We start from the raw sequence: 13,167 nt of genomic DNA, 5'->3' as shown, positions 1-13,167 counted from the left end.
TCAAGTGATATGCACTGTACTCCACCAAAGTTTCTGGATCAGGATTGCTCCCTGTATGAGCAATTAAGAGACCTGCTCTTGCTAACAGAAACCATCAGGTTTGCTCTGTGCTGTATTTTCTCACAGATGTATGCTTTGTAAATTAGGGTACAGCTTTCAAAGGACTGAATTTTTATGAACTGTAATATGTTATTAACATCTCCACTAACCACACACTTTCCTTACTGTATGTTTTAAATGCACTCTCCCCTTCCTATAAGCCCCATGGCAAACTTGGAAGCAATGCAGCTTGGGAAGTACCAAGAAGCAATATCTCTTTCATGTTGAGATAAATAAATGATAGGGCATAGCAGCCTACCTGCATCCTCCTCCCCACCCAGGTCCATGGAGCAAGATCCACAGCACCCAGTTGGGGAAAGAAAGTGACGATTGTAATACTTCTCTGCACATTTTGCAAATTAAGTCCCTTGGATTTTGGAAATATATTGACTAGGACAACCTTCAAATGGGTGCTGAACTTTAAAAAAAATGTGCTTTCACAATTATACCAATACAGTAAATGAATGCCTGATGCGTGCATACATACCTATGTGATTATTCATCTATATACTGAGAAAAATAATTTCCCCAGATTATAGATTGATGGAACCAAGGCCCAATTCTCTCTTCACATTCATAAGCTTGCTTCATGACCATAAATAAATATTACTAACAGTCCTTTGGCTACATTAACTTCACAAACTTATTTTGGGTCTCGTTTCACTTCTGAAACTGGTTGTTTTAATTATTTGCCCAGTGGAATGGAATGAAAATATGCTGTGGAAAATGAAATGGAAATGGACTGCCTTCGATTACGACTTATGACGACCCTATGAATACAGTTTTCATGGTAAGTGGTACTCAGAGGTGGTTTACCATTGCCTCCCTCTGAGGCTGAGAGGCAGTGACTGGCCCAAATCAATGAGGAAAAGGCAGTGAGGGGTGGGGAGGATGCATCCCTTGGAAATCTAGTTCTCAAACAGGACTTTCTCTGTAGTGGAGGGATCTGCCCCTCCTTAACTCAGCTCAGTGAAGCAATTTTTACTGCTGCAGAACAAAATCATGTAGCTCCACATCAGCCTTTCTTTTCTGCTCACCCAGATGTCTGTGAAATACAACTTGCAGCTTTCAAGTCACCACCTCTCTCATTCAAAGCAGTGCTGTTATATCACCATGTGCCTGCAATCTCCTGATAAAACATGACTGCTTAATAACATTTCACTGTAATGGTATTTCATAAACCCAAGCTTATTCTAAACAGAACTTATATGTTTTAAAACATGAACATGATAGAGAGACAGATAGACATCATACCAGCTCTCTGTTTCATTAGTAATACTCTTGCCACTTTTTTTTACAAATCACTATTGACAATTAATATTATTTCAAGCTTTTAAAAATCTCACTGTATTTTACTGAAAAAATAAAGCCCATAAACTATTACATTTTTGAGATTCTTTAAAACTAAGCTATGCATTTTTATTTGAAAACGTTTTTTTCTTATACAGTGAACAGATTTTTTTAAAAGCAGTTGTCAACTGCCCAGCAACAACAGCCTATGTTTGCACTCACTATTTTCGGCTACATCACATGTCAATTACATAACCTTGTTTCACCGCTCTTGAACTGGTTGGAACAACCTGGGAAACAGATTAGGGCAGTCCCTCGATATTCTGCAATGCAAATTCAACTACATGCCCAAATCACTACCACTTCATAAAATATTGCATCTATGTTCAGTCTCTCTCCATAACTGGTTACTCATTATTAGAACAGACTAAAGCTTACGATAATTAACTTCTCCAATTCTGTTTAAACCAGTGCAGTCTGACTATGCACTAGCATTAGTAAACTAATAAATAATTGCCCAAGTTGCTCAGGTATATGTACAGTAATTTAATTAATTGTAATTTACAAAAGGCAGATCAAGGGTGTGCCAGTGGTTAGCAAAGTCTTGCGGGGAAATTACTGAGTTGCAGCACACAGATCTAAAGGAATCAGAGCCCACATCTATGTCATGAACAAAAGCAAGATTTCCAGAGGTGTGTTCAAGAAAAAGAGGAACAATGTTTTAAAATGCCAAAAGAAAAATGCTAATGTGACACACACACACACATCTTCCCCTCCTCCAGTGAGATCAGCTGAAGCGCGGGGGTCTAATCGCATCGGAAGAGGAGAATATCAGGTGGAGCGCGCTACAGCTGATCTTCCCCTCCTCTGGCATGATCAGCTGGAGCACGGGGGTCTGATCGTGCCAGAAGAGGAGATCAGCTGGAGCGTGCTACAGCTGATCTTCCCCTCCTCTGGCGAGATCAACTGGAGCACGGGGAGCTCCCGCCCCCGCTCCAGCTGATCGCCCTGTTGGCACAGTATTAGCAGAATGCCAAAAAGCAGGGTGCCAAGAAGCGGGGCCCTACTGTACTCAAGCCTTATTGGGGAGGGGGATTAATGAGTACTACTTCCTTTGCTTCTTGACTATGAACGTCTGATTGAACAACTCTCATCGTCTCTTAGTTATACATTTCCTAGCATTCCCCTTCCTCTGTCAGGACAACAAACACCATGTTCCATATTTCTGCCCCAAAATTATTTGCCCCATTTCTTTGCTATTGGATTAGTCTTTCTTGGCAATGTTACCCCTTAGCTATGTCTTCAGCCCTTTTCTGGTGAGTTGCCTAGTCCTTAGTTGCAATAATGCTTCTGGCTTAGGACTGTTGATGCACTGTTAGGAGTCCCTGATCCTGCCTGGATATTGTTTCTCTGGCATCCTGCTCCAGCCATGAAGAACAAGTGTGGAATATACCCCTCATGAAGTATAATCATTGTGACCATAGCATTCCAAAACCACAATCCAACTGGTAGGGATGTGAGAGAAATTCAGTTCAGTTTGTATTTAAAGCTGAGTCTATCAAATTCGCATTTTCCAAAACATGAGAACCAAAACACAGTATCCTTTGAAATCTGCATTTATCTGAATTTTGTGATGCAGTTCTTCAACCAATGTTTACAAAAATGCATATATTAGGTAAAAGTGTCCATAAAATGAATATATTAGTGAAAAAAATACAAACCTACAGTATTTTAGGAGAAATTGCTTGCAGAAATGTGTACGTTAGTAAAAACTGCAAAGAAAATGTGTCTATTAGGAAAAATTCATATTAAAATACTGAAGAGTTTTCATGAGGATTTTTAAAAAAATGCAAATTACTGCAGAAATGAGGAGAACTGAATTTAAGACTGAAGAAACAAGAAACTGAAAGAAATTGACAGTTCCATCCTGACCTAGTAATGTAGAAGAGAGTCACATCCATAATCATGAATTATCAACAAAACGGAAAGGGAGTGGAAGTATGTGAACAGGTATCACAACTGAATGGCCAAAAACTAGAACCAACTTTATGCTTCAAAACAGCTAAAGAGATAATTAAATCAAGTTGGAGTGAGGACTCAATGCACATGAGGATTATTGCATGGATATTTATATTTTCATGGGATTGTTTTCGGGTGTATATTAATTATGGTGTTACAATAATGCGTAATTTATTTTTATCTATTGTAAAACACTTTGAAGGCTATGTCAGCATTAAGATGTATATTTTCATTAATTAATAACACCTTTTCTGAGTCAACACCTGAGTAAACAAGCCAGACCCAAAGACTTGAACCCTCATCACAGTGCCCCATACCCCACCAGTCCTATGCATGGCTACTCATAAGTAAGTCCCAGTGCGTGTGTATAGGACTGCAGTCTTAATGTATTTTTTCCCCTTCATGCTGTATGATAATATATTTTTCCATTGAGTACAGTGGACTATTTTATCATCCTTTTTAAAGCTATTTTCTTTCTGAAATGGTTGGGCTCAATTTACTTGGGGCTTGTACAGGTTTCTGGTGGATTATACCATTTATTTCATCTTTCTTTACTGACCTAGATTGCTTCTACTACTTATTTTATCTTTGGTGTTCTTTCTATTTTTTAACCATTATCTCTGTGTCTCTCTTGTTCTAACTCTCACTTTAGCCTGAATATCTCTGCTGTTTCCTCCCTCCATATCATGGCTTCTATTATTTTGCTGACTAAATGGAACTATTCTCAAGAAAGTGGACTGGGGACTGCAGCCAAAGTATCTTTATCAACGATGAGGAGATCAGTTGTTTAATTCCCTGTATTTCATAATTTTTCTACTCATCATATTTCTCTTTAAGCACATGTAAAAAAAATAGTTAAAAAGACAAAAACAAATGTTTAAGCCGTGTAAAAAAGGAATATGGCTCAAAAACAATTTCCCCAAGCAAACGGGGCATTTCCTAGTAACTAGTATGCATATGGACTTCATATCTCCTGTTTTTCTACTCTTTGCCATCTAGTATTTCCACTTTCGTTCTTCAGAAACAGTCTTCTACCCAAGATACTATTCCTGCACATATTCCTTTATAAAAGCTGAATTGTCTGATATCACTACAGAGCGGTATAATACCATATTATCTGGAATACTTTCTAATTGCATCCCAAGGGCAGTTCAAATGTGTATACTCATATCAGACATGCAGCACCTGTACACAGAGTATTAGGTGTTTTCTGCCTATTCATATCCAGTGCTTTGTGTGTGTGTGTGTGTGCATGCACGCATGCGGTATTCTTCAGCATGGGGTATTGTCACCTCTTTTTTGATGTCCTGGCAATTACTTTGTGATGGCACCAAAGCACTATCATCAAGATAAGAGTACTGGCACCTCATTTTTCAATCAAACAACCCATGGATCCTTCCTATGTACACATATAGAAACACACATGCAGGCTGACTATGAGGTCATCAGGCATATCAACATATCCTCATGATGAGATCTTCAAATGAGGTTCTCCTTCGAGTGCCCCTTGTGTGGGATCAGTGATAACAAAGAAGTGGTTCTTTTTGGTGGTGGTGCTCTTGTAGAATTCTCTCCCCATGAGGATTACCTAGCACCAGTTACTATCTTTTTAGCACCAAATGAAAACCTTTTTATTCTTCTAAGATTTATAAGTCTGAGTCTGAACTGTTTTAATCTGCTGTTTTTAATTGTTGGTCTTGTTTTTTTGCTTTTTTAATAAAAAATCAGTTTTTATTGTCGTTTATACCGTTGAGAACTGCCTTGGGAACCAATTGGTTGAAGGCAGTATAAATGTATAAATAAATAATAAGAGCCCTCTCATTAGGGGATGGGGATACACCACAACATTTTCTTTTGTGTGCCCATTTGCAAATGCTTTAATTAGAGTCCCTTGTGAGAATGTTCAGTTAAACTGATACCTAAGTAATTTTGCATATAGGCAAGAAAGTTCAGGACTTCAGATCTCTGATATGGTTAATATATTGTAACTGACAAATACTACATTATTACTTTACACTAATTAACACTCCTATTTGGTTTAGAAGATGTAACATGGAGTTATTCCCACTGGGCAGATGCAAAAACCAGTGCATAGGCTGCATCCTAGAAAATCTGTTTTCCTCCATTTCATTCTTTAAAAGGAACCAAGTAACTTAAAGGGCCAGTATACGTTGGGATTTTTAGATTCACGTATCTTTTCTGTTTAGTGACTACACCCTCTTTCTTCTTTGTCTGCACCGGCCTTGTTTGCCTTTTTCACCTCTTCTCACAGACAAATTCAAATATGCCTGTGAAGTTCAAAATATTTGTGCTCTTCAGCTACAAAACTTCTCCCTTTTGAAGTGAAGTGAAGGTGGACAACAGGCGATATTCTGCGCTAAACCAAACAGCACTGCTAGAATAATCTGTACAAACACAGAAGGGGTGCCCATTTGTGTTAGCAGTGAATGTCTGATAAACATGATGTGTTAAACTTTAACAAAACAAAATAAGAAATTGGGCAATTAAAAGGCATTACCTCTCTTGCTTTATCTTTCATCAATCACACTGCCCATTCCATTATCAGATTATTACATACACATGATTGTTCTGTATGCCTGCTCTAATACACATTTCCCCCTCTTCCTTCCTTCCTTCCTTCCCTCCCTCCCACCTACTTTTTACAATTATGCTGTTACAATTTTCTCAGCAGGCCTTGTAGATGTTTCTCTCTCTTCTGTGTGTGTCTTTCAATGTACTCCAAAGATTTTATTCCCCTCTGCTTGTCATATACATAGATTATGAAGCAATAATATTTAAGTAGTGTCACTAAAATATTCTGGTAGATCTATCTACCTGATAACCTAACACAGATGATCCTTTACAGGTTACAAACAATGTTATAATTAGAAACATCAACTATTTTTGAAATTCAAAATGGTTATAAAAATAGGGGAGCTTTAATATGCTGAAGGTGATCTTCAAACATTTATTTAACTTTGGTTCAAATCCTAATTAGGCCTCATAAAGGACTCTTGTTTATTCAGAGCATACCTTTATCAGGAAAATAAATGCTAGTTTTATCTTGTTCTGTTGGATGGTTCATTGAGGCAGCAGAGATAGGAAGGAAGAGGTACACGATATCTGTTATGTTTCCAGCATAAACTCTTCAGGCAATTTTAAAAGACTACATTGAATTCTAAAATTCAGTGTAGACCAAAACTGAATAGATGTAATCCACCAGAGGCACTATCACAGGGGCATCAATGGATTGTTCACACTGTCTCCAGAGATGCTCCCCTGTGCACCAGATGAGCTCCCCTGTGATGGGGTTTCTTCACTGGATGGGGCAACTTTTGTTTGCACTGTTCACCTCCTTTGAAGTGAACAGGGAGCTCTTTGTGAGTGAAGGAGCTTTGTATGTGCATCAGGGCCTCTATGAGCACAAAAGGTACTCAATCGGAGATGGAAGGCTTGAATTCAGCAATAAAATTCAGCAGACCTAATGATGAAATTCAACAGAAGCAAAGTCAGGAAGCAAAGCAGAATTTGCTATACAGGGCTTAATTTCAAATGTGCTAGATGCTTTACAACACACACTGGGTCACATTTTTTAAATAGATAATCCAGTACAACTACCACCCTGAACTTCTATCTCACAATCATAAATATAGAATAGCATTCTCAGTCTGCACAGAAGCATTATTATTACCTGCCCTTCACCCTAAGGTCCCAGGGCTGTTTACAACAATTTAAAATTCAATATTAAAACACTTTAAAACAAATTACAATCACAGGAATAGGGTGAGTCCTGACCTGAAAATGTGTATCTCAGGTGTCAAAGGCCAGGACATACACTGAAAGAGGAGAAAGCAACAATTTACCATTCTTTATCCATTATGGTCATGAGTACAAAAGGGTAAGACAAAAAAATTCCCTTAATCCTAGGAGGTGCAGGGAAGAATGACGGAAGACAGGTTTAATACCAGTGACTTAAATCAAGTCAGAAATAATATAGAAATATTTGATCTTGCTTTGTTTCACTGTTATGAATGGAGAGAGGAGGGATTTGGGTTCATTGTCTGAAAACCTTTTACAATAAAATCTTAATTATTATTATTATTAATTTACAGGGCAGCTACTCTGTGTTAACTAATCCTAAACATGCACCATCACAGTCCACAGCACACAAAGAGATTCCTGCATGTCTAGAGACTTCTTCATACACTTCAGTGTCAACAGAGAGTTCTGTGTGTACAATAGAGATTCCATGTGGACCCATTCCTGATGTTGAAATGAATGAAATTTTGTGGTTATGACATGGGAACTCCAAAGCCCAAGCATGTTACCTTGAAGCCTTAGTGTCTACCATTTTCAGGGGTCCTGACTTATAGATTACACAACACACATCAATTTTACTGAATCACTAACTCATCCTAAAGCAAAATGTTCAGGTATGGCAATACCATATCCTTTCTCTAAAAATAATGTTTTAAAAGTTTCACAAAATACAGTCTGGTTTAAAAACTTGTGGTGGTATAATCAAGAAACTCTTTTAGTATGGCTGTGAACCAGATAAAATTAGCTCTGTAAAAGGTGTGTTAGAAAATGCCACATACACTAAATCAAACAAAAAATTAGAGCAAATGAACTTAGCGTGCTAAAAAGGTTTTTCCACTTTAGTAAGTGGATTATAATGAATGTAGTAAAATATTTCATACAACTGATTAGTGTGTTGCCACTTATGTACACTCTGAAGCAGTGTAAGGTTTTCAAAACTGGAAAGTTGCCAAAGTCAACATTCAACAATATTAAAAAACTTTAAAAGGCATAATTTCTGTAATGGATTTTTGTAGGTGATTTTCAAAAAATAAAATTAACAGCTTCTAATAGCTTGAAAAATGAAAAGCCAAAAAACCCAGAAAAGTTCAATCATATATTGTATATACGCAAACAGAAGGAAATTGTTTTTCTACAATCCAACACACGGATGACTGCAATATTGTGCAAACATGCTAAAGCAGGTGAGGTAGCATTGAGAAGGGGCGGGGCAGGCATCTAAGTTTCCTGTTTGTACATAAAGTCTGTCAATTTCTATAATTTGAATAGCCATTATCCTACGAAAGCAAAATTTAGCATTCCAGCACAGAAATATAGTAGTGAAATATGATGGAGCCACAGAATGTAGTAACAGAACAAAATTTGATGGTACACTTTGATGGTACGCTTCCCTCAGGCACCTGGTTGGCCACTGTGAGAACAGGATGCTGGACTAGATGGGCCACTGGCCTGATCCAGCAGGCTCTTCTTATGTTCTTATTCCTTGATTCACTGTTTCTCTGCAGGCCTGTGTTTCACTACAGACACAATGGGCCAGCAGGGAGCTGCCCATCTCCCTGATTGGTCAGTGCTGGCATACCAGAGCTCAGGCAAGCCCAGTCTCTGAGAATCAATAGGTGACCTTGGCGGGCTCTTGGAGGCAGGGCCTGAGGGTGTGGACTGGACCATGAGCCAGGGTTGAGACAACATGCTAAGCTAAACCTTGGCTTGGCTCAGCATGGCACAGGAATGAAAAACACCAAGGATTAGTAAAGCAGCTGTGAGATCATCCCCAACAGCCCACATATTTGCTTGGTTCCAAGTAAGCTGGGGTGAGGAACCTCAGGCCCAAGTCAAATGTGGCCTCCAAGCCTCTCTGTCCAGCCCTTGGGACTCTCCCCAAGCCACACCCCCTTACCAGGCCTGCTTCACACTCTCCTTGAGTATTTTTGCCCGGCTGGTATGTGTCCTTGAACTCTGCTTCCTTGCATGGAGGATAGAAAGGGGTGTGTGAGTGTGTAGAAACTAGCCCACTGCACAAGGGTACAATTTACATTCATACATTCATTGTTCTGCCCCATTTTGCCTTTGGCAATGCCCACTACTGACATGTTTCCCCCTCTCCCCAGAAAGTTGCCCAGAAGGGAATGTGCAGCTCAGATTGAAAAGGATTCTCCATCCCTGTGGTAAGGCATAATTTGGCTTACCATGATGTGCAAACCAGACCAGTGAAACCGGAGTTCTGCATTTGTATTTCAGGTAGTTTCTACCCCAGTCTAATAATGGATTTACTGATTACTGCTGTCGCTTTTCACAGAAAATATAAATAAATTAATTCTTCTGTAAAATATTGTTGTTGTTATATGCCTTCAAGCCAATTATGACTTATGGGGACCCTATGAAGGCTTGTTGGAACAGGAAAGTCTTCAAAAGGCGCCGAAAAGATAGCAGAGATGGCACCTGCCTAATATTTAAGGGGAGGGAATTCCACAGGGTAGGTGCCGCCACACTAAAGGTCCGTTTCCTATATTGTACAGAACGAACCTCCTGATAAGATGGTATCTGCAGGAGGCCCTCACCGGCAGAGCGCAGTGATCGGCTGGGTATATAAGGGGTAAGACAGTCTTTCAGGTATCCTGGTCCCAAGCTGTATAGGGCTTTGTACACCAAAACTAGAACCTTGAACTTGGCCCGGTAGCAAATGGGCAGCCAGTGCAGTTCTTTCAGCAGCGAGGTGACATGTTGGCGATACCCTACCCAAGTGAGCAGTCTCGCTGCTGCAGTTTGCACCAGCTGCAGCTTCCGGACCAACCTCAAGGGCAGCCCCACATACAGCACATTACAGTAATCCAGTGAGAGGTTACCAGTGCATGGACAACAGTGGTCAGGCTATCCCGGTCCAGGAACGGTGGCAGCTGTCTAATCAGCCAAAGCTGGTAAAAGGCACTCCTAGCCACTGAGGTCACCTGGGCCTCTAGCAACAAAGATGGATCCAGGAGCACCCCTAGACTATGGACCTGCTCTTTCAGAGGAGTACAACCCCATGCAAAGCAGGCAACTGAGCAATTATCTGAACTCGGGAACCACCAACCCACAGTACCTCCGTCTTGCTAGAATTCAGACTCAGTTTATTGGCCCTCATCCAGCCCACCACCAAGTCCAAGCACCGGTCCAGGGCTTGCACGGCCTCTCCTGATTCAGATGTTATGGAGAAATAGAGCTGGGTGTCGTCAGCAAACTACTGACACCTCGCCCCAAATCTCCTGATGACTGCTTCCAAGAGCTTCATATAGATGTTAACTAGCATGGGGGACAAGATGGTACCCTGTGGCACCCCAAAGCACAACTGCCAGGGGGCCAAAAGACAGTCACCCAATGCTATTCTCTGAGAGTGACCTTGGAGATAGGATCAGAACCACTGTAAAACAGTTCCTCCAATACCCAGCTCACGAAGTCGGCCCAGAAGGATACCATGGTCAATGGTATCAAAAGCCGCTGAGAGATCAAGTAAGAATAACAGGGTCACACTCTCCCTGTCCTTCTCCCGATAAAGGTCATCCATCAGGGCAACCAAGGCCGATGCAGTCCCATAACCAGGCCTGAACCCAGACTGGGATGGGTCAAGATAATCTGTTTCATCCAAGAGTACTTGCAATTGCTGTGCCACAACCCTCTCAATCATCTTCCCTAAAAAGGGGGTATTTGCAACCGGTCGGTAGTTGTCATAAACCAATGGGTCCAGGGTGGGCTTTTTCAGGAGTGGTCAGATCACTGCCTCCTTCAAGGCACCCGGAACCACTCCCTCCTGCAATGATGTGTTGACCACACTCTGGATCCACTCAGTCAAACCTCCTTGGCAAGCTTTAATAAGCCAAAAAGGGCAAGGGTCGAGAGGACACATTGCTGGCCGCATCATCGCAAGCACCTTGTCCACGTCATCAAGCCGCATCAACTGAAACCGTTCCCAAGAAGTTGCAGCAGACTTTGCACTGGACACCTCATTGGGGACTACAGTAGATGTGGAGGGGGCATCAAGACTGCTACAGAGGCAAGCAACTTTACCCTCAAATAAATATTAAACAGCTATACTATGATATATAATTTCACAGAATTCCTCTTACCTTTCCCTTGTTTTCATGTAAGCAATATCTGCCAGATCACCAGAAGAAAAAGAAAGATTTTCTCAGAATAAGAAGCAGGCATTTTTCTTACAAATTTGTCTTTCCTCTAATATATTTATTTTGTCTACATCAGCCCTAGATAATTCACTTCAGCGAAGAAATGCTTATCACAGTTTAAGAGTGTCCTCAATTTTCTAGGCTAAATAAAAACTTTCTACAGGCTTCTGTTTTTTTTACTGTTTGCCAACTATTGTTCAAACAACCTAAGATTCAGGAAACGTATGAAACAACAATCACATTCCAGTTTTTTGGCTCCACTCCTTATGCTAATGGGGAAAAAGCCACTTCAGAATTTTTAATAATCCCTTAAAATATGGTACAGAACTCAAACCATGCAAAGATAGCTAAGCAGAGAGATATAACAAAAACCTGTTTCAAAATATACTGATTCACCACTTCCTTGAAGAAATTCTCATTTTTAAAAAATACCTCCTTCACAAAGAGTTTATTCCCTTACTCCATTTCACACAATGACGTTTCCTAAAATCGTCAGTGAAGCTTGAGGTTTTTTTAAAAAGGAACTTAAATATTGGCCATGAAATTTCTGTTGATCTCCTATCTAATAACAGTGCTGCCAAAACCACTTTTAAAAACAACATTCATATTATTTCTTGATTGCCTCGGTTCTTCAAAATCTGGAAAATATCAGCTTTAAAAGATTAAACATCTTCATGGTAGTAAAAATAAAAGATAGTCAATGAACTCTGTTTCAGTCTCTAATTCAAATAATTTAAAAGGAAGTATCATGTTCTTAGACTAATCTGCTCATTTTGCTGGTCCTGATGTTCCATTCACCAAACTGCATTCCGAATGAATTTGAGACATTCCAAACTGAGACCCTGTGATACTGTAGCACAAGTTAATCACACACAAAGAACTGAAAATACAAAACAAGTTTAGAAGTAACTGGATCACCATAAAAATGTTGCTTCATATCAGGATGTCACACTGACCAATTCTAACTACAGCTATTTAAGCTGCAATCCATATGTCTACTCAGAAGTAAGCTCCCTGGTAAATGTATATTGGATCTTGCAGTAGGTGTCACTGCATATTGCTCTCTAGTACAGGTGTTTCCACTTCAATTGGTAACGAGTTCATTTTTTATATATTTCTTGTGTAGATGTGACAGGAGTTAGACCATAATTAAGATGGCATTTAAAGATAGACATATACAAAGTGAAGGGAAGAAAAAGACAAATTTTGTTCCTAGCAGAGAAACAACAAGCACACAAATTGTATAATTCTGAGCTAATTATTAATATGATGTGCAAGATATCTTCTCTTTTTGGTCATCAAGAAAGACTGATTACCTCAATTTTCACGATTGCTGGGAAAGTGGTCAGTTAAAGTTCCTAATGAGTATAATGATTAATGCCTCCTGTGCAAACACAGTAAGGGTGCAAAGCCAAACACCACACTTCTGACATCTCTAAATGGGCACAAGTTAACTTACAACAATGCATTTAACCGGACAATTGACCCTGATGTTGTCTGTCAGTCATTTTCTTTTTTTTGTCTGAGTGCATATCTCCTGTTAAGGGACAGTATAATATTGCCAACTTCTTGGGTGGAAGGGCTCCTGCACCTTTAAAAATTACATGCAGGCACACATTCAACAGCTGATTTTTCTTCTTTTTTGCCATGAAGGCAAATGAACCCTGCTAGAAGAAGAAGAAAACAACTGGCCATGCTAATAGGAAGCATTTGTATACAATGTTGAAAATAAGTAGAGCAAATTGAAATAACATGAAGAGTTTACCCTGTTTAAACATTTGAT

General features: G+C 39.7%; 1 protein-coding gene and 1 long non-coding RNA gene across 6 annotated transcripts in view; one reads left to right on the top strand and one right to left on the bottom strand.

The window, feature by feature from the left end:
* Positions 1 to 8,211, top strand: part of LOC133364332 (uncharacterized) — a 41,836-nt gene extending 33,625 nt beyond the window's left edge. The window contains exons 2-3 of the long non-coding RNA XR_009757917.1: positions 797 to 889; positions 7,521 to 8,211. This is a non-coding gene — a long non-coding RNA (uncharacterized LOC133364332). The remainder of the gene's footprint in view (positions 1 to 796; positions 890 to 7,520) is intronic.
* NR3C2 (nuclear receptor subfamily 3 group C member 2) overlaps positions 1 to 13,167 on the bottom strand; it is a 211,452-nt gene that overhangs the window by 68,706 nt on the left and 129,579 nt on the right. The window lies entirely within an intron of this gene.

This window comes from Rhineura floridana, chromosome 9 (assembly GCF_030035675.1).
Source record: "Rhineura floridana isolate rRhiFlo1 chromosome 9, rRhiFlo1.hap2, whole genome shotgun sequence".
Classification (NCBI taxonomy): domain Eukaryota; kingdom Metazoa; phylum Chordata; class Lepidosauria; order Squamata; family Rhineuridae; genus Rhineura; species Rhineura floridana.
The sequence above is the reverse complement of the archived record's forward strand: the minus strand, read 5'-3'. Positions and strand labels throughout refer to the sequence as shown.